We start from the raw sequence: 6,921 nt of genomic DNA, 5'->3' as shown, positions 1-6,921 counted from the left end.
ACAAAAGGAGTAAACTGTGACGGAAGGAGAATGGGGAGAGACAGAAAAGGAGACTGATCTGAGGCTGAGATTGAAAGCCAGAGGCTGAAATGGAAGGTGGGAAGTACTGAGACTGCATGAGGAATGGGAGTGGAACAGCCACGGACTCGGCAAGGAGACTGGAACAAAGGAATGGGGAAGGAGACAGGTCAGTTAAGGATGGAAATAAGGAAATGTTGCTAATGAGGGAGGGGGAAGCTGAAGGGGCTCACTAAGCCAAGTCTTCCACAAGAATAGGGTTAGGCCATAAATCGTCTAAAACAAGTTGGGACTGTTCTAGACAAATAGTCATACTCAGAGTCTGGGCTGGAACCCAGGATCCCTTTTTCAGTGTTTCTCAGTCGTTATTTAACCTCTACAAAATCCTTTGGCAAGTCATATCTCATCTTCTTTCTGTGCTGGTCCATAAAGAGAATAACTGGCTACCTATATCAGTTATTCTTGCAGCCCTGGTCAGTGAAACCTGCAGTAGATCTACAGGCTCCATTTCTGAACCACATGAAGGAGCAATGGAATCTTTCACAAAGATGGGGGAGATGATACAAACAAAGTTTCAATGAAAGCTCACTTTTCAGAGTTAGAAAGCCAGGTATGAAGAACATAGGAAACAAAAGTAGCCTTTCTGACTTGTTCCCACGTTGTGTGTATGTGCTATGAGCAGAGATACTTGCTTATGTAAGGAGTACTTTTCCTAAAAGACTTCTTTTTAGTGCATGGGTCTGATTCAGGAATCAGTAAGTTGCATGGCAAAGGCAACTTGATTGATTGGCCTTCTGTTTAGGAAATGGAAGTTTGGATAGAGTGTAAATGAGACAAAGGATTAAAGAGAGGCAGTATATTCTCCTTTATCAGATAAAGTTAAAGTAAGATAGGCATATGGTTCTTTTCCCTCTTGCCCAAATGGTCAACACATTCAAAGAGGGTGTTAAAGGTACAAATTCAGTTCCTCTATTGTTCAAGCCCACATCGAAGCCCACATCTTAAGAAATGGTGAAAGAATTCCCAAACCCTTCTGCAAATCACTTCAAAGGGTTATTTGGACAGTTCAGTGATGCAGATACGGCACTATCCCTATCTTTCAGCAGATCAGAGTTAAAAAAATTGAGTTCCAAGTCTGCCATGGTGTGTTCTGGGGTTGAAGCATTATCAGTTGCTTTTCCGAGAACTGTTTTTCTTTCTGTGGAATGATCTCAACACTTGTTGAACCAACTGCTTCAAGCTTTCTCTGAAGCAGAGGCAGCAAAGAAGACTTATTTTAGCTGAGAAGGATGGTTGGCTTTGTCACTCGTGTAGTGATCGGAACTCTTCTGAGTAGCACACTCAACTCCTTATATTTGCAGATTATGAAATATAAAACACACAGGCTGTCACAGGAGACCAGGCCTCCGCCAGGCACATGCCCTAACAGAAGGTTAGACTCATGCTTGGTTTTAGGTTTTTGCTCACAGTCAGTTACCGGCATTCCTCTAAATGTGTGTTGGGCAGGAGGTACATGTAAACATCATACTCCTGAAGCAAAGGTGCACCTGCTTTGTGTATCCCAACAAGGAGCGAATAAAAGATTAGCAAAAAGTGGCTTTTCACTATCAAAACTAAAGTGCATAAGAGCCTGTCCCTAGTGAAATCTAGTACACCTGAGAATCTTCAAAAGATTTTAAAGTCCATGGCTTTTACGTGTCTTCAGGTCAGGCCACAGCAGAGCAAAGATTTTGAACACTGACAAATTTCAGTTTTGAGTCAGAGGTCTTAAGTCCATTTGTGTCTTGAGCCCTATATCAATATGTAGGTCAATGTTAACTTAATCCAAATATTTACTGAATGCAGAGAAAAGGAAGCACAATGACAAGTACACACTGAAAACTATTAAGCAAATGTGAAGGAAAATCAGATATTTTGAAAAACAGCTACGCAATGGCTATGAATTATTTAAGTAAAAGACAACCACGTGGCAGAGATCCCAAATTACAGTATTAATTACACAAGCAGCAGTCTCTGACACCAAAACGTTTTACACTAGTTTAAGAATTTTATAGAAATGTCAGAGGCAGAGTGATGGGAAACATAACTCATTTAGAATTGCCAGAAATCAGATCCTTTAAAAGTTAAGAACACATCTACTAGAAATCTGTAGCTGTCAGAGATCAGAGATGCCCTGTCTTTGGATGAAATACATATCCTAACAGTCATTCACATCCTGATCTTCCCCAAGCTTTTACCTTAAAAGAATGATGTAGCTGTTCTTGTTAAATCCATAAATTTGTAAATACTTACTCAGTTTAGTTGATTTCCAAGTTTATTTAATTTATTACCATTATTTTTCTGTGTAGCTGTCTGAACTAATGGGAAGTTTGAATCATGTATCTTGATTTTCCCATGAAGATCACATCAGGTGACAAAGGTTTTGGACCAGACCCAATATGTGACTTCAGAAGTTAAGCATCAGATTCCCAGGTGCCTACGTTTAAGGTTACTGGAATCCAAAATCCTGAAGGAGGCACCTTTCACCTGCATGAAATACTACACAACCCAGGCCAACCTGCTGGCTTTAGCCAGAGTTGTCTAACATCCGCCTGTTCAGTATGTGAGGAGGTCTCTGTCTGCTCATTGCACAGCCCGGAATCCTTTTCTTAGGGTAGGAAGGAGTAGTAGCCTTTCAGAAAACAGGTCTACGCTTTTCCTTAGCAGAGCAGGAGCCTGCTTGCTAGTCTAGCAATTCAAATCTATATCTAAGAAATGTGAAACCAAGAGTAGATTCCCACACTGCGAGGAGATCGAAGTCCACCTCATTTATCATGGCACTTACCTGACAGTGCAGAAGACCTGGGTTCCAGCCCTTCTCTTTGGGATATTTACATCTGATTACTATACTTAGGATATCAAGGTGATAGATTTCTTGAGAGCACTACTCTCCTCTATGTTCCTTCAGGCCCAACATATCTCAACTGTTGCACAGCAATCCCGGAATCAGTGGAAGATTCTCCTAGGTACCATTTTAGAAGCAGCTGTGCTGGTTTAATTGCACAAAGCCACAAAGAGGAGTGTTTCTGCTCCCTCTACACCTGTTCTGGGGCTGGCTGGAGTCTCCCTCAAGCCAGTTCATCTCACTAGAATGACAGGATGCCATCTTCCACTTGTTTGGTTTTCCTCCCTTTCTTTTCTTCTGAGATAGTTTTCTGCCATTTCAGTGATTTAAAATGACTCACTGAGTGGTCCAGCAGGCACAGGGTGCAGCAGCAAAAGGAGGACTTCCCCTTTTGACAGCTGTGAACTCACCACAAGCTTAAAGAATGACTTGTCACCTGGATGCTAGGACACTTTTCTAAGGTAGGAAATGTGTATTTAAATTCCTCCTTTTTTAAGCCTAGACAAAACCTGAAGTCTTGTTGCCCTCTCAAAATGAGACCTTTAATTACGTAGCTCCAGCAAGAAAGTTCTGGCTCCATCTCTTGATGTATTCCAGAGCCCCCATTTGGTTTTACTGAGTGCTACAACACGGAATGGGAGGCTTGGGGGGAACATTTCCCGGTCGTTCCTACTAGGAGAAAGGCTGATTAATACACATTTGATGCAGCCCTACTTAATTGCAGAGACTGTGGAGAGAACCAAGTTCCTCTGAGCATATGTAGACAACTTCCCTGATCCCAAAGCCTGTCATTCAAACCAGTGTTCTGCCTGACTTGTCCTCACTCTTCTCTTTATAGACTTGCAGAGATACAAAAGGTCTCCTAATTTGTATTGCCGTGGAATCTTCACCTCTACTATTTCCTCCTACCCTTGCATTTGCAGGGGTGACCCATGGAGATGCAAGTCTTCTAGATTACTCACTTTCCTGCATGACCCAGCTCTCCAAAGACACATCAAAACAAGGTAATCTCGAAGACTTCGAAAAGGAAATAAAAACAAATAGAGAAAATCTACGTGGTAATTCTGCAACATTCTTACCAACATCAATGCCCGCATAGTTAAGTGCTTTCATATATAGATTTCAATTTTTAAAAAAATATTTTGATATCTGCATAAAAAACTTACTTTTCTGCACCACTTTACTAACACTCCATAAGAGACTTTTTCAATAGGCTACTTAATATCAAAGAGTTCTCTTTGAAAAACACATGCAAAAAACCAAGTTACTGAAAAAGGTTCAGTAGTTTACAGAAGTTTTCTTCACTGTTACCATTTTTTGTCACAACCCAAAGCAATAGCAATGCAAAATCCCCTGATAACACACTTAGCTTTTATCCTTACAAGCCATTTTTTTAACTCATATTGGAAAAAACAGTAAAAAGTCTCTCTTTTTACTCTCAGGCACGTCCTGCTGATGTGCAGTATGTTTTCTGTGGCAACTCTAGCAGTTAACTCAAAATCCCTAACTGGTTTCAGTGACACTGCAGCATTATCACAAAGCAAAGTAACTCTGAAATGAGTAATAACACAGCTTTAATCAGTTTTAATCTATATAAAATACTCAGAGATCACTACTATGAAAGGTAAGCAGCCAAACATAGAAGACAGCTCCAGTTCATTCTGCAGAATTGTCTCAGTAACACATCGATTTACAACTCTCAAAGCTTCTGTGCAGACCCTTCCACCACCACCAGTGCAGAGGAGTCCAGGTTAGTTTTTCACCATGGGAAATGAAATTGTATTAATATGTATAGGCACAGCAACATCTCCAAGCCATTGAATAGTCCCAGCCAGTATTTAACTTGAATCCTCTGCTAACATTTAAGTCTCTGGAGACCTATCCGTAATTATTTATGTACCTATTGTCCAAATGTTCCTTGAGTTCACAGTCATAATGCTGACTGCAAACTAAAAATAGTTGAAATTAAGAGACAGGCAAAGACAGAAGGCTGCAGTGAAGTTTCTGTATCTCAATGTTTATTACTTAAAATAACATCTAACCTTATTTATGATCCGTGTATGTTTCTTAGGGATGCAGTGGCATGTCTGTTATAGCTCAAGGGGCATGAATTAAAGTAGTGTTCCAGCATTGTTGAAGGCTGTACCCTGCCAGCTGAACCGTAAGTTATCTACCTCTTTGGGATAGGGATTCAGAGGTTAAGAATTGGATGCTACTATGTCGTGCCTATTGCGTTAGCCAACAGCACATAAGGGAGTCTCAAGTACACTAGCCCAAGGGGTCATCTAGGCTCAGGGGAGAAGCTACAGACAAACCTTTGTTTCTTACTGAAAAAAGAGATGGTATTTTTATATGACCAAGCTTAAGTAATAGTTGTGAGATCATAGCTGAGAGGGGTGTGCTAGAATATGATTTCATTTAATAGATCCATCATAAAAGAAAGAGCTAACTATCCTCCTGGATATTTTTTAATCCATTTTTCTTTATACTGTTCATCGATCTGTTCAACTGCCCTAACTGCATAATTAGATATTTCCCTGGTGTAAAAAAAAAAAAAAAAAACAACAAACTTTTCCAGTCCTGCTTGCTGGGCACAGTCTTCCAAGTACGAGTACAATTTTGCAGGTGACAGTGAATCAGTCTGTAAGTTATCCATCTATCATCTGCCACATTCTTATACTACACACATACACACACACAACCTTAATATGTGCACGTTAGTGCAAAGGGTAGATGTTTCTTTGCTAAAGCAACGTTCTCCATGTCTCCCTTTCTGCAGAAGGAGATGAACTCTTGCTGGATGTGGTATCCACTAGTAATAGCACTCCATACCTGACAAATGTAGGACACCCATTTTAAAAGAAAAAAGTTAAACTGTCTAGCCCATTTCAGACCAGCAGCCAGGTCAGCAGTAGCTCTTCAATGCACTGTAAATGCACAACTGCAGTTATTAGAAATAATCTGACTTACTTGAGGCAAACAGCAGGAAGCAAGCTGCAGCAGCTCAGGGTGTGGGTCAGCTGGGCGTGTTGGCCAACTGCAAAGTAAGCGTTATTACAGCAGTTCACCAGGCCCAGGGTAAATGCTTCCAACTTCTCTCGAGGAAAGCCACACTAGCAGGGAGTGCTCCTCTTCGGACTTCCTGCAGCTCCCAAGTATTACATTAAGGCCTCCTAATTCTCATACCTTTTCTAAGGACACAGCCTACCATCAGGTGAGCAAGCATTCAGTCATAAGCTCTCTAACAGGCTGTGGGTGGGTATCGTTTGTCTGCATTTACTCTACCACACTTCCCAGCACTCCCATGCAAGCAGCAAATTATAAAATAACTTACTCATACTTACAGTCTTTTTCTACATGTACACTTAGTATTCAAGGAACAACTGCAGACCAGAGAAACATCTTCCCAAAATGGCTTAGCCACAGGTGATCCTTCTTACCCACATGACTTTAACTCCCTCTTAGGTCCATCCCTTTGCATCACTCAGGCTCTACCTTCCTTGTGTCTTCGTGTTCTGCTGTCAAGATCACTTTCCTCCTTTGAATTTCCAGCAATTTGTTGTTTTAGCAGAGTGAACCTCAGTATCTAGACTGAATCCAAGCCGTTGTCGCTGGCATGTTCTATACAATATTCTTTAAGAATGAGGTGACATTAACTCTGGAATTCCCATCTGGTTTTTACCATGTTCTAATGTTTCATCTGGGGTTATTCTGAAGCTGTATAAAGATCCCATTACAAAACAAAGGGAAATATTGAGTGTCAGCTTTTGGACTGGAGATCAGAAGAGCTGTTTGAACCACAGGATGATGAAGAATCATTGAGTTCTGCAAACAGTTTTGGCAAATTCACTTTGCATGGTCTCTGGAAAGCAGCCTTCCACATGTGAACAAAACTTTATCTTACTCTCCTTGTAGAGTAGAGAAAGGTTTAGCTAATTATGTCAAGGATGGGCTTCATCCTGTAGCCACATTACAACTTCAGTTGCACAGGCTGTCGTAAACTACCCCACTGCATATTC

The sequence above is a fragment of the Gavia stellata genome, chromosome 1, assembly GCF_030936135.1.
Source record: "Gavia stellata isolate bGavSte3 chromosome 1, bGavSte3.hap2, whole genome shotgun sequence".
In the NCBI taxonomy this organism is placed as follows: Eukaryota; Metazoa; Chordata; class Aves; order Gaviiformes; family Gaviidae; genus Gavia; species Gavia stellata.
The sequence above is the reverse complement of the archived record's forward strand: the minus strand, read 5'-3'. Positions refer to the sequence as shown.